Source organism: Molossus molossus, unplaced genomic scaffold, assembly GCF_014108415.1.
Source record: "Molossus molossus isolate mMolMol1 unplaced genomic scaffold, mMolMol1.p scaffold_m16_p_13, whole genome shotgun sequence".
Classification (NCBI taxonomy): domain Eukaryota; kingdom Metazoa; phylum Chordata; class Mammalia; order Chiroptera; family Molossidae; genus Molossus; species Molossus molossus.
The window spans coordinates 51655765-51675472 of NW_023425348.1; positions in this window are offsets into that span (position 1 = coordinate 51655765).

The following is a 19708-nucleotide window of genomic DNA, read 5'->3' on the forward strand; positions in this document are numbered from 1 at the left end:
TGGCACAACACAGCCCCCTGAGTTTCTCCCAGCCACCTTAACCACTCCTCTTTGGTGCTTTTTCTTGGTCCTTCCTCTGACCCTCCCTTAATGTTTCATTCCCCAGGGTTGCATCCTGGGCCCTCTTCACCTTCTCTACACCCTCTGCCTGGAAGATCCCACTGAAGCATGTGGCAGTTGTGACTACCTGTATGTTAAGGATGCCCATTCTCTAGCTGTAGCTCTGGCCCACTTTCAGAACTAGTTTCCTGATTCTGGACTAGGTAAATGGACACAAGACACCTCACCTGGATGTCTCAAAAGCATCTTAAATTCAACATGTTCCATATTGAACTCTTCCACCACAAATCACCTGAATTTCCTTTCTCAGTTGATGACTCTGTGTACCCAGTTGTCCAAACCATAAACTTTGGATGAATCCTTGATTCTCCCCTCCCTTTCCACCATCATGTCTTCACTAGTTTATTACTACTCTGTCTTCAATCTTGCTCTCTATGATATCATATATATCGGTCTTCTATCCATGTTCCTGGCAGGCAGCTTATAAAACCTTGGAATTTTCTAAGTGATAAGAGCTATAAAGATAAGGAGTCTTGTTATTCCTAACAGGGCCCTTTCAACAGCACCTAAATTTATGTTGATGAAGTGATTTTTGGAAACCCTCTGGATCACCATAAGATGGGGACTGGTTGCCAGGTGAACCGACCTGTATGATTGGAGGTTGGAACTTGCAGCTTGATTTAAGTACCGATGATTTAATCAAGCACCTACATAATGAAGCCTCCATAAAGTCCAACAAGGGCCGAGTTGGAGAGCTCCTGGGCTGGTAAACAAGACCGAAGTCGGGAACACGATGTGTGCCAGGAAGGTGGCACACCCCGGACACAGGCACCGGAGCTCCTGTGCTCCGTACCCTTTCCAGCCACGCTCTGCCTCTTCATCTGGCTGTCCTTCGTATCCTTTATAATAAATCAGTAATGGCAAGGAAGCTGTTTTCTAATTTTTTATTTTTTGTTACGCCTCACCTGAGGATATTTTTTCCATTGATTTTTTTAGAGAGAGTGGGAGGGAGGGAGAGAGAAACATCAATTGGTTGCCTCCTGCATAAGCTCTGACAGGAACCAGGGATTGAACCTGCAACCCTGGTACATACCCTGGACCAAGAACTGAACCCATGACCCTTCGCTATGCAGGCCGACGCTCTTACCACCGGGCCACACAGGCCAGGGCAAAGCTGTCTTTTTTAGTTCTGTGAAGTGCTCTAGCAAATTAATCGAGTCCACGGAGGGGGTCATGGAAAGCTCCGACCGAGAGTGGGTTGGTCAGAGCGCAGGTGACAACCTGGGCTTGTAACTGGCATCTGAAGGTGGAGGAGGGGCAGCCTTGTGGGACTGAGCTCTGAACCTTAGGCTCTGACACCATCTCCAGGTGGATAGTGTGAGAATTGAGATAACTTGTAGGACACTCAGCTGGTGTCAGTTGCCTGGTGGGGGAAAGTCGCCTGCACTTCTGGTCATGAAGTGTTTGATGTGAGTAGGCAGTTTAGAAGCGTTTTCCTCTTCACCTCTGGTCCCTACTCACAGCAGCCACACTGCTCTTGGTAAATCTGACCAGGATGCACCTCAGGTGCAATCTCTTCAGAGGTCCCACTGCCCAGGACAAGTCCAGTCCTCACCACAGTCTATGGCTCGTCAGATCGCCAGGCTCCAGCCCCATCCCCTACTCTCCCAGCCGGGGCTCCCTTGGCACTTGCCCTCTGGCAGCTCTGCAGGAACCTGTGCCCCTTTAGCTGGCTTCCCACTACTCACCTGTACTTTGGTTGCGGTTCGGCTTTAGTCTGAGTGCCACCTGCTCTTGGAAGGTGCTCCTGTACCATGATCCCATGGTACTCTCCTGGCTTAGCATTTATCTCACCGGTTTGAACTCGTCTATTTATCCCGTTGGAGCACAAGCTCTGTGAAGGCCAAGTACCGTAGACTATTAAATTCCTAGATCCCAGAGCTGACCCAGACACAGAATAGGTTATTGGTAAACATTTGTTACATGAATAAATGAATGGATGGCTTGCAGGATGATTACCGTGAGGCACTATGGACATGATAGGTTCTTTTTTTTTCCAGATAGAGTGAGAGGAAGAGAGAGAGAGAGAGAAACGTCGATGTGAGAGACACCAGTTGGTTTCCTCCCGCACAACCCTGACCAGGGCCGGGGACCCAACCACAACCAATGTACGTGCCCCTGACCAGAATCGAACCCGTGACTCCTTGGTCCACAGGCTGACACTCTAACTGCTGAGCCAAACCAGCCAGGGCAGACATGATAGATTTTTTAGGAGTCATCGGGATCTTCTGGAGAGGGGATGGAGGGAGGAAACACACCAGACGCTGTTACTTGTTTTACTCATTTATTCTACAAATACTTAGTGATGCTTAGTATGCACCATCCATAGAGGTGGGTTCTGGGGATATAGAAATAGATGAGGCATGTTCTCTGCCCTGTCTGAGTCTCGGTATTATGGGGTAGATGCACAAAAATAAACAGTTTTAACAGAATAGGATTGCTGAAAAGGATAGAAACAGTCTTGGGAAGATAACAGTACAGGACATGATTAAATCTATAGAGAAGGGAATTTAATCTTGAAAGACAGAATTGACAGAACAAAAGAGGAGGAAGAGCTTTGAAGAAAGGAACGAAGATCAAAATATTACTTTCGGTTTTACAGTGCCGCGTAGAGTTGTGTTTCCAAGGATACAGCAGCTCAGAGGTAAAAATGGCTGCAGTAACAGCCGCAGCATAGTATTTCTGCCTTCTCTATGGGGACACCTGCTTCCGCAGATCCTCCTAAAGTCGCCTAGGGTCTCACAAGTTCTCTGAGCCTGGAGTCGGTTTTGTATTTTGAAATTAAACTTTATAAAATAATTTTATGTTGATTTTTTTAGAGAGCAGAAGGGAGAGAGAAGCAGCGATTCAGTGCCACACGCCCCGACCGGGATCAAACTGGCAACCTGGGCGTGTGCCCCAACCAAAATCAAACCCGCCACTCTGGTGTATGGGATGACGCTCCAACCAACTGAGCCACACCGGCCAAGGCTATAAAATAGTTTTGGGGTTTTTTATCCTCACCCGAGGACATTTTTCCATTTTTTGTTCAAATAGAGTGGGAGGGGGAGAGAGGAAGAGAGAGAGAGAAACGTCGATGTGAAAGGGACACATCAGGTGGCTGCCTCCCACACGACCCAACCAGGGCCGGGGATAAACTGCAATCGAGGTACGTGCCCTTAGCAGGAACCAAACCTGGGTCTCTCTGGACCTCAGACCAGTGCTCTAACTGCTGAGCCAAACCGGCCAGGGCTGTAATATAATTTTTTGTTTGTTTGTTTTGTTTTGTTTTGTTTTATCCTCACCCGAGGACATTTTTCCATTTTCTGTTCAGACAGAGTGGGAGGGAGAGAGAGGAAGAGAGAGAGAGAGAAACATCGACGTGAAAGGGACACATCGACTGGCCGCCACCCGCACAACCCATCCAGGGCCGGGGACAAACTGCAACCGAGGTACGTGCCCTTAGCGGGAACCGAACCCGGGTATCTCCGGACCGCAGGCCGACGCTCTAACTGCTGAGCCAAACCAGCCAGGGCTGTAATACAATTTTTAACTGAACAAAATAATCACTGTTTGTGCCAGTTACAAAACTTTTTACTGGGCTAACAAAATTCCAGTTGTCCTTTTTTCCCCAGTATAACTGGGGCAAACAGTTGGGTTTGGTGATCTGGGCTGTGATTAGGTCTGTTCTGTGATCTGTCTGATCCATCCTGATCTATCTTCTAGCACATTGGGGTTGCCAGCCCTGAGCTTATGATTCTGTCCCAGGATGATGGTTGGGCAGTCTCTCTGCCTCCAAATACTGGTCCTTCTGTCCTTGATGATGGACCACTAGTCCCCAGAGCAGCACTGCTCTATGCCCAAGGCTTTCTGAGTGCTGGCCACTAGAGGGCTCCCTCGTGCCACTTGAAGACTGCTGCTTGCCCATTCCCATCCCTTTAGATCCTGAGCAGTTTTCCACAGGCCTGGTTTAGAAAAAGCACCTTTAGCTTTGGTGAGGCCAGGGCAGTGCTGAAAGAGTGTCCAGAACTAGAAATGCTTCCTTGGCCATCTTTGAGCCATAGTGATGATTCCAAAGTATCTTCCTCTATACCCACCCCAAAATCACTCCTAAAAAACGCATAATCTATTTCAAAATGTGGTTTGGAAACAGTTTTAGGTAAATCTTCTAGGGCCCACTCCCCTCCAGTTAGATTCATCTAAGAGCTCCACTATACAGAGCTTCTGGAGCTGCCATTTCCCAGGAGGAGACTTGGCCCAGGCCCTGGCGACCAGAAAGGTTTCTGCTTCACGTCCAGGGAGGGGTGGTGCCAGAGCTAGTGTCTGGTCCTGGGGCCCCGTAAACACCTGGCCTCTCCACAGGGTACTTACATTTGGGCAGGTGAATGAGGGGCACTCTCCAAACTGGAGGTTGGAAGAAGGAGATGGCCAAGCCCCAGGGGAGACTGCTCAGCTGATTGGGGATGCCAGAGATGGGTGAGGTAAGGGTTAGCTGAGAATGGAAACCCCAAACTTAGACCTGAAAATTCAGCCAGAGGGGGGACATGCTTAGTTGGATCCCTTGAAAGCAGAACACATGACAAGGACTTGGGGGAAAGTAGTTTACGTATAAGATGATCTGGTAGATTCCTAGGGTTGCCATAAAAAATAGCACAAACTTGGTGACTTAAAACAAGAGAAATGTATTATCTCACGGTACTGGAGACTAGATTCCTGAAATCAAGGTGTATTCTAAGTACTGGGGACCCAGCACTGTGTCAGCTGATCGTCTAATGTATGTACTACACCCTGGAGGGCAGGCCCAGCCCACGAGCTCCATCCCGAAGCCGGCTCCTCAGCTGAGCCTTCAGTAGGCCACTCGCTTTCTACCCTTGTTTCCAGGTGATGAGGGATATGGTAAGACCCCTTGTTTTACAAAACAGCTGTCACACATCCTTTCCCATAAGTGGACCCTTCAGCTGAGACTTCTCTATGCAGGACCTCAGATTGATAGACAGTCTCTAAGCCATTGGAAAAGCACTACAGAGCACAGAAGATAGATCTGTACTCAGAAAAGGGGTCTGCTCCAGGGAAGACACTGCTGCCCCATCCAGAGTGAAGGAGTCTGGTGTGAGTGCTGGGGCAGTCTCGTGGGGTCCATACTGAGGACCCCGCCTCTGCGACTGCAGGTTGAGCGGAGTGAAATGAAAGCTCATGCATAAGTGGTTTACCAAGGAAGTGCCTCAGGTGGGGTTGTAAATTAAAACTGGCTCTCTGGAGAGAGAAAAAAAAAACACCTTGATTGATAGCATTTGCCAATTTCCATGAATACTCCATGGTGAATGCTTCCACCATGGCCAATTTCTGAACGTAGAGTTGGGAAGAGATGCTAACAACTGCCTCTTGGCACTAGCCAGCTTTAGCGCACGGCTGAAATGCTACAGGAGACACGGAAAGGAGTGGGTGCAGGAGGACAAGAAATAGGAGGAAGGGAAACAAGGGTGTGATCTCAGCCCCACAGAAGTTACAGTCAACCTGATCCTACAGGGAGACTCTGCAATACAAGTTAACCTCACTGTTGTCCATGCCCAGGGCAAGGATGCTGCACTTCGTACTCCTGCAGCTGTCAGGTGTTAGACGAGGGCCATCCAGGGTGGGAGTCAATTCCCAGGTACCTACCGCTCTGGGTGAGCAGAGTGGCTCCAGCAATGTGAAGGCAGTCCTTGGAAGAAGGCAATCCTAAAAGCAGAAGTACATCAAAGCTGTTGGTGAAAGTGGAAGGTGGGCAGGACACATGTGAGATCAGTAAAAGGGTCCAAGAGAACCTGAGTGAAGCAGCAATGGTGTCTACTACACCACATCACTGCAGGCCACCACCACAGCCGAGCTTCAGGAGGTGACCACAGCAAATGGATTAGACCAGCTCCAGCTGCCCTTACCAGAGCAGTCAGCCCCATCACAGGAGGGTGCTCCCAGGTCAATAAGCTCTCCTCTATCTAAACTTACATTCCATCCCCCCAGCTCACTCTCACTTGAACATCTTTAAGATCAGCTCCTACACTTGTTCCCCCTGCTCCTGCTACTATGTTGTATCAGGGTTCAAGCAGAGCAGCAGAACCCTCCCTCCAAAAGGGGACAAAGCCCTTTGTCTATCTTTGGGTGATGTACATCTCCCTTCTAGCTGAATCACACCTCCCTTTTGATACCATGTAGCTTAAATACTGAGATGAAAGTTTAATGACTACACATCTTGTTTTAGGTGGTAAGGGAATGGGAGAGGAGAAGGAAAAATATTGCTTAATATACACACAAACATCTTTCTACGGAGTGGGGTGATGCTGCAGGAGCAGGACCTATCTTGGGGGAGTCCCATTTTGGGTCCTATTGGCCTTCCATCAACCCAAGAAAGGACATCCTTGAAGTCTTATAGCGTGGCTCAGGAGCAGCGGCTTCTGGTTCTGCAGTGTCTGGAAGGGGCAACAAACTCCACACATGCTCCAGATAGGGATGTTCCCCTCCTCACTTCTACCCAAACACTGAAATAAGGCTTCACACATTTGCCACATGTTTCTGGAGTCCCAATCCAGCACCCGTGAGGTCATGGCCACACCAAGAGTCTCGCCATCAACATGTGGTTTAGGAATAGGCATGTCTATTTGTAAACCCCTTGCTATTTACAGCATTTTGCTGAGGACCTGACCCTTGGTAAATACTGGTTAATACTGCATTTGAGCAGCTCTGAGAGCCATGGAAAACCATTGATTACAGAGATGACTGTTCCCCATGGTGGCAAACTCCAAAACTATTGAGCCCAGTGCGTTATGTAAGTGAGAGAAGCTGGATGGCTGGGGCCAGAGGCCCATAGGAGATGTGCTCCCTGTAAGGACAGCAGCCCCTTCTCTGCTCTATGCCTGCCATGCTAAAGACAGGCCCAAGGGCACCAGATTTTCTCAATGTTCATGAAAGGACAAAAAGCTGGATCTATTAAATCTCCCAATTTTTAAGTGTTATCAACTTAATCAATGGCGGGGGAGCTGTGCCAGACAAGCAAAAACATACTTGGGGGCTGGATGCAACAGGTGCGCTGCCAGTTGCAAACCCTGTTACAGAGTTTGCAACTAAGGGTTTAACAGGCAAGTCCAGTTTCACCTGATCAGTTGCCCCTGATCCTTGGATTAATGTAGCTCAACCCCTGCCGCCCTGCGCCCCACCTCCAAGGAGTTTAGGCGCCTGGACCTGCCCTGGGTCCCAGCGTGTTAGCGCAGCCTCCCCACAACAACTGCACTCAAAGGTCCTTCTTAGGCTTCCATGACCTTGCAAGGAGATTATACCTGTAAATCCTCGCAGCCGGGGTGGGGGCGCGGGGGAAGAAAGCGGACTAGAAGGCGCCGGCCAGCTCTCCCTCCCGGCCTCACCCCGCACAGCGGACCCGGTTCTCCTTCCCTTGGCCCAACCTCAGCCAGGTGTAGGCAAAGTGTAGGCTCTCTGCTAGTTGAGCCAACATAACTGGATTTAATGAAAGCACAAAGGAAAATAAACAAATTGGTGGCCTAGAAATGGGAATGTTAACCGAGCGTGGTCCTCGGAATCCAAGGGGGCCACAGTGTGCTGAAGAGTGGAGCCAAGGTGTGGGAGGAAGGAGGGAGAAGTGGCTATCGATTTGGGTAACGAGGGCCTGAGTCCCGAGTTTTAGGAGGGGGGATCCCGGAGGTTAAAGGACTTCAAAGCTTGGGGAAAAGGGGCGGAGAGAGGGAGGGGGAATCTCCGAAATTCCGGGAATGAGTAGTCCCCTTCCTGAGAAGGGGGCAATTGATGGTAGGTAGCTGGGGGGACTTATGGATGAAGACCCTGCCCCTCCCCCCCGCCGGAAAGGGGGGGCCATCTCTTCAGGGGGGCCTGGGTAGCCGGAACACATCTGGGACTGCAGGAGAAAGGACAGCCTCTTAGCAGTCCCTGTCCCGGGAAGGTTTGAAAGCGCGGTGCCCTAGTGACGCTGGAAAAGATGGAGCGGTTGCCATGGCGACGCGGAGCACACATCAGAAATAAATAAGTAGTCTAGGCTGCAGCAGCCGCGCCCCTGCGGGATTCGGCGCGGGGGCGGGGGCCCCTCGGGCCCGGGTCCCCGCAGCCCGCGCGTCCCCGCCATTGGCAGAGCCGGAGGGGGGGTTCCCCCCGGGGAATGGTACAGTCCTCCGCCAGCGCCCCGCCGGCAGCGAGTGAGCTCCTGGCCCCGCGCAGCTTCAGCCGCCGCCCGCGGAGCCTGGAGGCGCGATGGAGGGAGTCAGCAGCCACCGGACCCTGTCCTACAGCCGCTGGAGCTATGACAGGTAGGGCGGGCCCTCCGGTGGCCCAGCGTGGGGCCCGTCGGCGCTCGCCCCCTGCGGGAGAAGCAGGCGTTCCGGAGGGTGAGAGCCGGCCAGGGCGCCCAAACCCCCAGGGTGGACTCGAACCCTTGAGCATCCGCGACGTCGGTACCAAGATCCTCGGATATCCGAGACCGGAGCCGAGCGAGGGTGTCCTCACACCTGCGGGGCAGAGCTGTCGGAGCGGGGCACCGGGACGTAGGGACCAGGGAGCGGCCACCCCGCTACCCCCCAGCTCCGCGGCGTCGGTGGGCGCTGGAGCCGCGTAGAAGAGCGCGGAGGGGCTGCGGGGGGCCTGGGAGGGGGGCGACGGGTAGGGCGCCGCTTGGCTCCAGGCCCGCCTCCCAGGTCTGCACCCGCGGGACCCTCGGCGGGGACAGGCTGGCACCTGGCGGAGTGCGCCCCGCCTGCCCCGCGGGGACCGAGCGCCGCTGCCTGCGTGGGTGGTTTGGAGCCGCGCTGCCCACGCACTGGTGTTGGAGGAAGGAATCATCCTTCCTGGTGAAACTGGAAAAATAGGGACTTCGGAGTGAATTGGTCATAACGCGCTGTGGATTTATTCCGAGATGTGACCGTATCTACCCTTTTTTGGTGCGTTAAATGCTCCCTGTTTTAAAAATGAAACCATGGTGATAGTAGATACTAGGTTTTTCATTGTTTTTGAAGTTCGTAACCTCTTGTCGATCTCCAAAATTCTGGAGTTAAATTTTTTTGATCCGTGGCCCTACATGGTGGAAGCTGGAAGAGAAACTTCATTAACCCGGCTGCTCTCACCTCCTTGAAGGCCCGCTTCCTGCTGCTCACTTTCCTGTCCCTCTGCTAAAAACCTTCTGGCTCTCTGACAGCCCTTGTTTTCAGAGGTTCAGCGAACAGGTGTTTCTCCTACCCCAGGCTAATTCCCCTTGGATCCCTCCTTACTCTCCCCTTGATTCCATCCCCATCTCTCTTCTCCATCCTCCCCTCCCGCTCTTTATTGGAGATCGTTCCTTAGCCTGTAAACCTACTCAAGTTTGACCTGCCTCCCTCCTCAAGATGGGAGCACCTGGGCCACCTTATCTTTACCCTGCCTTCTTTGCAGAAAAATGTTTGATCCTGTTTCCTCACCAACCCTTCACAGCACAGTCCTAGCCATCTGCTTACTGTCACTTCAGTCCCAGTGATCTTGCCCCTTTGAAAAGCAATGCTCTGTGCGGAGAGGAACTCTAAAATGATGGGAATAGTAAACTTAAAGTTTAAAGTAACAAAACCTTCAACTTGTGTTTTGATCCCTAACCACATTCACTCATTCAACAAACTGTATTGAGTGCAAACTATGTGCTGGGCCTTGGCAATAAAGAGATAAAAAGACATAATCTTTCCCCCAGATGAGCTCACAGTCTAGACTTTAGTGGAAATAAGGGGTAGCATATGCCAAAGGTCTAATACATATATAGGAAGAAAATTTTAAGTCAAGCTAATTCTATATAGTTAAACTTTTCCTGCAAAAGCAGCTGTTGTTAATAGTTAACTGTCATGCCCTGGCCGGTTTGGCTCAGCGGTTAGAGCGTCAACCTGAGGTCCAGAGAGACCTGGGTTCGGTTCCTGCTAAGGGCACGTACCTCAGTTGCAGTTTGTCCCCGGCCCTTGTTGGGTCGTGTGGGTGGCAGCCACTCGATGTGTCCCTTTCACGTCGATGTTTCTCTCTCTCTCTCTCCCTCCCACTCTATCTGAACAAAAAATGGAAAAATATCCTCAGGTGAGGATAAAAGAAAAAAAAAAGTTAACCGTCATGCCTGGCCTGTGTGGCTCAGTGGTCGAGCATCGACCCGTGCACCAAGAGGTTGCCGGTTCGATTCTGGTCAAGACCCATGTCCAGTTGTGGGCCAAATCCCCAGTGGGGGGCATGGAAGAGTCGGCCAGTAGATGTTCTCTCTCATTGATGTTTCTATCTCTCTCCCTCTCCCTCCCACTCTCTCTAAAATCAATAAAGAAAAATAGTTAATCATCACTTTCCAACCCTGTTCTCTGGTTTCTCTGCTCCCACCACAACTTCAAACCTGGGAAACCTTTGTCCTTCATTCAGGTCCCCTTTGAAGCTGACTGATCTGCCCCCTGGTTCTCAGGGAACCACTGCCCTGATTTGTTTGCATTTCCTTGAATTTTGTATAAATAGAATCATTCAGTATATACTCTTTTTTAGTCTGGCTTCTTTCACATGGGAATTATTTTGACTATTTCACGTTCTGGCATAAGTTGGTAGCTCCTTTCTTTTTATTGCTGAGTAATATTCCATTATATGGAGATTAAGTTGTTTGTACATTCATCTGTTGGTAGACACTTGGGTTGTGTCCACTTTTTGGCTATTACAAATAAAGCTTTGTGACTTCATGCATACGCCTTTGTGTACGGACATATGTTTTTTATTTTTCTAAGGCTAAATACCTTGGAGTGGACTGGCGGGGTCATATGGTAGGTGTACATTTAACTTTTTAGGAAACTATAACCTTCCCAAAGTGATCATACCATTTTACATTCCCAAGAGCAGTGAATGAGAATTCTAGCTCCATATCCTTGAGATAACTTGGTATGGTCAGTCTTTTTAATTTCAGCCATTCTAATAAGCACGTAGTGGAGTATCATTGTGATTTTTTTTTCCTCACCCGAGGATATTTTTGCATTTATCTTCAGATAGAGCGGGAGAGAAAGAGGGAGGAAGAGAGAGAGAAACATCGACGAGAGAGAGACACACCAACTGTTTGCCACGCGCAAGACCCCAACCGGGCCCTGGGGACAAACCGAAACCAAGGTACCCGCCCTTAGCTGGAAGGAACCCTGGACTCCCTGGTCTGAGGGCTGACCCTCTAACCGCTGAGCCAAACCAGCCAGGGCTCATTGTGATTTTAATTCACCTTCTCCTAATGACTAATGATATTGAACATCTTTTCATGTGCTTATTTGCCATCCTTGCCTCTTTTGGCAAGTATCTGGTAAAACCTTTTTCCTATTTTTTAGTTGGGTTATTTTTTCCTTATTCTTGAGTTTTGAGAGTTATTTGTATATTCTGGATATATGTTCTTGATCAGATTTATGGCTTGCAAATATTTTTTCCACATCTGTGCCTTTCTTTTCATTCTTAAGTATTTTGAAGAGCAGAAATGTTTACTTTTGATGAAATCCAATTTATCAGTTTGTTCTTTAATGGCTTGTGCTTCTGGTGTCACATCTACGAAATCACTGTAACTCGAACTGACGGGTTTCTCCTAGGAATTTTCTAATTTTAGACTTAATATTTTTGGTCTGTGCTCTATTTTGAGTTAACTTCTGTATAGGGTATGAAGTTTGTTTTAAAAAGAGAAGATATTCAATTAGCCCAGCACCATTTGTTGAGAGGACTTTTCCTTTCTTTCACCTTTATTGAAAATCAGCTGTCCTTATATGTCATTTATTTCTATATTATGCATTCTGCCTCATTGATCTGTTTGTCTTTCTTGACACCAAGACCACTCTGTCTTGATTGCTATAGCTTTATAATGTCTTGAAATCTGGTTGTTCAGAACTTTCAACTTCATTTTTTGTTTTTTCAAACCTATTTATTACTCCACAGTTGTGAAGATTCCTTTGTAGCTATGACAGTGGCCCTGCCCAGGGCCCATCCCCAACCCAGAATCAAGCTACTTGGCAAGTAAAATCAAAAGATTGTTTGGTGAGTGTGGAGTCAAAACGAGAGAGAAGGAATGATTTGGAGAGGCTCTTCCACTCAAGCCCTGGGGAAACCAGGGCTATTTTAGGTCATTATTTTTTTCTTTTTTCTTTTAAAGAGGGAACTAGAAACATCAATATGAAAGAGAAATATTGATTGGTTGCCTCTTGCACACTCCCTACTAAGGATTGAGCCTGGAACCCAGGCATGTGTCCTGATCTGGAATTGAACCTGGATCTCTCAGTCCATGGGATGATGCTCAATCCACTGAGCCACACCTGCTGAGCTCATTTTCAATTTTACATTAATTTTAATAAGATTATCCAGTTCTAACAAAAAAAAGAAAAGTCTGCTGGGATTTTGATTAGGATTATGTTGACTCTATAGATCAATTTAGGAAAAGTTGACTCTTAATAACATTGGGCCTTCCAATCTATGAACATGGTATGTCTCTGTTTATTTAGATCACCTTCAGTTTCTCTCTGGCATATTTTGTAGTTTTCAGTGTATAAGTTTTTTACCTCTTTTGTAAGATTTATCCCTAACATTGCATATTTTCAATAGTATTGTAACTGTATTTTAAGTTTTATTGTTTGTCTGGCCAGTGTGGCTCAGTGGTTGAGCATCAACCCATGCACTCAGAGGTCGCCGGTTTGATTCCCAGTCAGGGCACATGCCCAGGATGTGGGCCAAATCCCAGTGTGGGGCGTGCAGGAGGCAGCCAATTAGTGTTCTCTCTTATCAATGTTGTTACCTCTCTCCTTCTCCCTTTCTCTCTCTCTAAAATCAATAAAGGGAAAAATTATTTTTTGAAGTTTTATTGTTTAATTGTTCATAGCTAGTGTATAACAATACAGTTGGTTTTTTTGTGGTGAAATATTATATAACATGAAATTAGCCATTTCACTAAGTGTACAACTCAGTGGCACTAATTATCTTCATAATGCTGTGTTACCATTACCACTATCTATTTCCAAAACCTTTTCATCAGCCCAAACAAGAACTCTGTAGGCATTAAGTGACTCCTTATTCACCCCTCTCCCCAGCCCCTTGTGTTTCTATGATTTGTCTATTCTAGATATTGTATTTTAGTGAAATCAAACAATATTTTTTCTTTTGTGTCTGTCTTATTTCACTTATCATAGTGTTTTTAAGGTTCATCCGTGTGTATGAGAACTTTATTCCTTTTAACTGAAGAATAGTCTGTTGTATGCATAGACCACATTTTGTTTATCCATCAATGTTGATGTCTACTTGAGTTGTTTCTACTTTTTGGATAGTATGAAAATGCTACAATGAACATGGATGTGCAAATATCTGTTCCAGTCCCTGTTTTCAATTTTTTGGGTATATACCAAGGAGTAGAATTGTTGGATCATATAGTATATGTTTAGCTTTTTGAGAAACCACCAAAATGTTTTGCACAGTGACTGCATCATTTTGCAGTTCCACCAGCAATGTATGAGGGTCCCCATTTCTCCACATCCTCACCAACACCTGTTATTTTCCGTTTCTAAAATATTATTATTATATCCATCCTAGGGTGTGTGAAGTGGTTTTTCATTGTGGTTTTGATTTGCACTATCCTAGTGAATAGTGATTTTGAGCATCTTTTCATGTGCTTATTGGTCATTCCTATCCCTACTTTGGAGAAATGTCTATTCAAGTCTTGGGCCCATCTTTTTCTAAAAAACTTTTGATTGATGCATAACCTGCATATGGAAAAAATGCACAAGTCGTAAGTGAAGAGCTTGGTGCCTTTCCACAAAGTGGTTACACTGTTGTAATCAGAAGCCCTGGCGCAAGGGTCGCCACCATCCTAACTTCCGTCAGGCTGACTTCTAATGGCAGCGATTAGTTTTGCTGGCTTGAATTTAATTTAAGAGAACCAGGTGTACTCTTTTGTGTCTTCATTTTGAAGCTTAATAGTAGCTGCATCGTGTTTTGGTGTGCAGTGCAGTTTGTCCATTCTCATTGCCGTACAGTTGGCCCTTGTTTATCGCAGTTAATCAGTTCCAGACTCTACCGCAATAAGTGAATTTCCGTGAAGTAGGATTCCCTCTTTATACATAGTCATCCCTCGCACTTTGCACTTCGACTTTCACCATTTCACTCGATCATGGTTTTTTCAAATACTGTACCACGATCGAGCAAAGCCACGAAAGTCGAAGCACGAAGTGGCGAGGGATGACTCTCTCGTATTCTACTGTATGCATTTTACCACCATCTAGTCCCTTCGTGAACACTTGGCATGATCCAAGGTTTTGGCTGTTAATAATAGTGGACATTTTAATGCCTATCTTTTAAATGATATTATTATTGTCTTGGTATTTTTCTAAGCTTTATTAAGGTATAATTGATGCATGGGAATTATATAGATTCAAGGTGTACAACTTGATGTTTCCAAATGCATGTAAGGTGATACGTGCTGTTGAGTCGGCTCCTTTTGCCGGTCAGTACCTCACTGTTTTGATTGCCACAGCCTTGTAATAAGTTTCGATGGGAGAGAAGGGCAAGGAAGCAAGACATGGCCTGTCCTAAACATGTCTGGAGAGGGCGGGAACTCCCAAGGGACTGGGTTCCTGAGATGGCATAAAGGGGGCAGTAGAAAGAGCTGGATCTTGGGTATCAGACAGATCTGGTTGGAGTCCCAGCTGGCTGTCTTACTAGCTGTCTAAATATCGCACAGGAAGGGAAAATCTTTATTATTTTGGTTGATTATAAAAATCCTATCTGCCACTTGTAAGAGTAAAAGACCTAACAGTTTAGAGTGTATCAAGAAACTCATTACTTAATATCCCTTAGTCTCAGTTTCCCCATCTGTAAAATGGAGTGATGATTTTCTTATAGTGAAGGGTCACTGTGAGAACTGAATGCGTTCCAGGTGGGCTGCGAATGAGCAGAAACCGACCACACGCATGTCTGCTGCAGGACGAGGGCGAAGTGACTCAGGCAGGCCCTGCCCCAGTGTGCGGAGCTCTGTGAGGAGAGTGGGCAGGAAAGCAGAGGAGGCTGAGACAGGTCAGGGCCACATCTAGGAAGGCCCGCCAGGGACTGGAGAGGCATAACTAATGAAGACCTGGTGGGAACCATTGGGACCATTTGGGTGAGAAGGACACAGTTACAGGTCCTCTAGGCCAGGGACGAGAAGCAGGGTCAGATGGGGACTCGAGGGCTGGGGACTTTAGCCAGTGCCTGAGGCATGGGTGACAAGATTCAACTTCCCCAAGAGGGACTGGGCCTTTAGCCCCAGTGAAGAACTCACAAGTAGATCAGGAACTGAAACAGCCTTCTCTGAGGACTTGGACCCACGAACTACCTCCAGTCCTGACTGCTGGGGGCTCAGAATCAGCAGGGACTGGGCAGCAGCAGGGCAGACCAGGCCTGGGGGCAGCCAGGCTGACCACTGTGGCCTGTGGGTTCACTAGCAGCTTATTCTGCAATAAGGAGGCGATGCTTTTACTGTCTGTATAGCAAAAGAAGCAGGATGATATATCAGAAAGAGCACTGTGAAGGGAGTCAGGGGTCCGGGATTTGATTCTAACTGCCCTGTTAATTCCCATTCCGGATCTGGGCAAGACTCTGGCTCTCTGGATCTGTTTCCCCTCCAGCTGAAGGAACTGGACTGGTTGACCGGCATTCTTGTAGTTCTGGGGTTCTGTAAGTACATGGCCTGTGGCCTCAGTGTGTAACGTGATTGGAAAGGCCAGGGCGGAGGGATGAGAACAGGGCAGGCCGGGATTGGAGGCCTTGGTCATGGCAGTGCCAACTTAGGGGTTGTTGTCAGGGGCAGCTGCGGTGGCCGCCAGGGGCAGGTGATTGGCCCTGCTTTGTTCCAGATCTTTTAGCAACTTTTCTTTCGGTGAATTTTTAGCAGTACAAGACCAAGACGACTGTGTGGGGCAAATGGGAATGGTGGTACCAAGGTCCGGGAGAAATAGCTCTGGAGGAGGTGTGGGGTGGGAGGCGGTTTGTTTCCCATGCAGCTGGTGTGATTGGAACTCAGGATGACGTGTAAGTGTGTGCGGGGGTGGGGGGCGGGGGGAGAGACGTCAGTCCTGGAGTTGAGGCAAGGACTTCTCAAGCTCTTTGGGGCTTGCTCACACTGAGGTTTCAAGTCATCAGGCATTGCAGTTTCCCATGTAGGATCACTGGATGGATTCAAATGGAAAGACCCTGGGGCAGAGACATCATATATGTGACCAAAGGTAAAAGGAAGGACCAGCAATACCCACAGTCTGGAGAACAGTTGTCAAGCAGGGGCTCATGGGCGCCCATTCACACCTAATTCCTTCACTCTGGAAAACCCTGTGTGTTGATGAGGGATCAATGCCAGCTGAGCCTGGCTCCCATCCGGCATGGGCTTGGGAGAGGCTCCCTTCCTGTCCATCCTGAGCAGCCTCGCTGTCTTGAAGCTGGGGCAGTTAGATCTGCGTCAGCCCCCCCAAGGCCTTGGACAGATGATCTGGGCTTGTTTCTTCTGAACAAGGAAAACCCTGGTTGTGTGCGCATGTTGGGCTGTGGGTTTGTCGGTGAGCGCCAGGCCAGGTTGTGGGGAAGTCTGCAGCTTCAGGGAACTGCTGCCCGCGCTGTTGCTGGGGGAGGCAGCTTTCCACAGGTGCACGGGGCTAGAGAACCGTGCCAGCTGAGGGGCACAGAGGTCAGGTCAGGGGAATGGGGGCCCAGCACCTGGGAACCTTTGGAGCCAGGGAGGGCCCGCACCAGGGTGACTGGAACCCAGGATTACATTCTTACAAGGTCATATTCCTCAGCAAAGATGTAATCCCAGCCTGGCTCTGCCTCCATGCCCTCTCGGGCACTGCAGACCAACTAACACCACATGGGGAATCCCACAGGGCACCAACAGGGCACTGTCCTTGCACTGACACTCCCTCCACAGTCTGGTTTTCCCTGGGTGGGGCATTCTGGGTGGTATTCCCTCTCCATCACCGAGTGTCAGAGCAGAGGCAGTGATAGGTTGGGCTCCTCTGGGAGAAGGCTTCCATTAGTGTGTCTCCCTGTGTGTGCAACTCAGTGTGTGCACCAGTAAAAGTAAATCGGGTATGTGCATGTTATGCCAGGGCATGTGTGCACAATTGAATATATATTGATGAGTTTGTGCACCTTTGCTAAGAAGTGGTGTGTGCGCCACCCAGTGGCTATGTGGATGTGTGCGAGTGGTGTGCATTTGAGTGGAAGCGGGTTTGCTGGAGGGAGCTGACCCTGTGTGGGGTGTAGAGGGGAGACTGGCCAGCTCCCTCCTTCCCTCTTTTGCCCCTGTGATGGGGGGGGGGAGTGGGGGGAGAAGGGGCACACTGCCCCTTCCCCTGGCTTAGGACTAGGCATGGTTGGGCAAGGCCCTGGGTACTGGAGAAGTCCTTAGATGGAGGGGCTGAAAGGGACCTGTGTGATGCTGGTGGTGAGTTGCAGTGCTGATCCTTCCCTGCCCGCCGGCCCATCCCCAAGCATTTGGAGCAGGACCTGCGCCCCCCACGAGGGGCTCTGGGGCAGCCTGGGGCGCATCAATGTTGGATGAGCCCGCGCTGGCCCTGTGCACCTTGATACCATCTTCCCCGGTCTCACTTTTAGTGTAACTGGAGAAGCCGGGGACCAGCCCCAGCCTGTGACTCTCGATCTTCTCACTAAGGCCCCACCTACGGGGGGACCAGAGCTGGGGTGGGGAGGCTGGCTCAGGCTCCGGTGGTGTGTCCCCGGACCGGGTGGGGGCCCCCTGGGCCCAGCCTGGCGGGGCAGGGGTCGGTTCCAGCCTGGCCTCTTCTGGGCCCCTGGGTCCCGGTGCTGGGTTACACCTCCTCCCCCCTCAGGCCACTTTGTCCTCCCCAGGGTGTCATCTGTCCCGTGGTGTGTCCTTGGGGCAGTGCAGTCCCATCCCCCCACCCGCCATTGAGGGTTTGTTGTGTGGGAAGGGGCTGGAGGGACATCAGCTGGACCGTGCGAGATCCCTGTGGGGAAGGACGGGGAGTAGCTACGGCTGCGCAGAGCCTCCCACTGCAGGTGAGTGCGTGGGGGAAATGCAGAGAGGGCAGGACCTAGATCAGGAGTCCTCTGGCCAAGCTTCTCACCACCCTGACCTGTTCTGGTACTTGTTGGCAGTCTTGGGGATGGAGTTATTACTGGGCTGTGGCCTCAGTGGTTGAGCATGGACAGCCACTGTGGTGGGTAGTGCGTTTGGATTAAATAGGCAAACTGTGGCCAGGTGGGCTGGCGGCCTGTTTTGTAAATAGTTCAATGGAACACATGCATGCCTGTCTGTTTACTTGTGATCTCTGGCTGTGTCCACACTGCAGCCTCAGAGCACAGCCTGCTAGCCTCAAACATTTACTGTCTGGCCCTTTAAGAAAATGTTTGCCCACCCCTCTCAGATATTTCGAGTGCATGTTCCCCTTTACCCTACACTTGTCTGTTCTCTTCCTCTCCCCCACACCTGGTCACATTCCCTCCCTCCTCCCTCTGCATCCCCCACACACCTGGCTTGCCCCAGGCTGGAGCCCTCTGCAGCACTCTTGCCTGAGCCCAAGAAGTGAGTCCCTTCCTAAGCCACAGGAGCAGATGAGTTAGCTGATGGTGAGCACAGCTTCTCTGGGACCCCCAAATCTATCACAGCACCTGAGAGGTTGAGCTGGCCAGTTCTGGGTTTGAGCTTCCTGTCATCTCTCCCTATGGGCCAGGCCAGAATCAGGTGACATAGCTGAGTCCCAGTGGAGCAATGGGGAGACCCTCCTGAGGAAGCAGATAATTATAGGGTGCCAGTATGCCCTCGAGGGAGCCAGGAGCTCCAAAGGCACAGCCCCTTCCTGCCTGCTGCCCAACAGCTTCCAGGTCATGGGGCATATTGTCTTTCTTTCAAGTTCCAAGCCCTTGTAAACAAAGCCAGACCACTTTCCCACTTCCCTTTACACAGCTGAGTTCTGGGATCTGTTTCAGGGGAAGGACCAGAGCAGAGGAATACCCCAGGGCCCCAAGACAGAGCTGCATTCTTGCGTCGCCATCACTAGGTGGCACCCTCGAGGTATAGGCTGGGGAGGACACAGAGCGTTCTGACACCTGCCTGTGGTTCACGGGTCCAATTCCAGCCTGAAAGGCTGTGGTCACAGACCTCAGAACCCCACTGAGCCTGACCAACCCTGTCTGCTTGCTGAGGCAGCTTATCGACACCTCCAGACTCTGCAAGTCAGGGCATTTTTACCTGGGACTACCTGCGGTTGTAGCAATCAGTCATTACCTGCCTACTTCTCCTCCACTACAGGGCTCTTTGAGGCCAGGGACTGTTTTATTCTCCTCTGGGCCACAGGACCTGGCACAGCGGAGAGGGAAGAAGGTGTTTGGTGGTGAATGATATGTTACTACTGTTTACCACCGAAGTGTGTCCAGTGAATGCCTTTTAGAAGCAGCTACCCTGCTGGGAAGCCTGGGGAAAGGGCTCAGGCACCGGTATACCCCGGAAGGGAGCTGGGTCAGAGGCAGGAGCAGCCTTGCCCGCTCCAGCCTGGTTCTGGGTGGTGCCAGCATTCTGGGGCTCCCCTAGATAGCGTGAGAGGCACCGAGGAGACAGGCGAGGGCAGGAGAA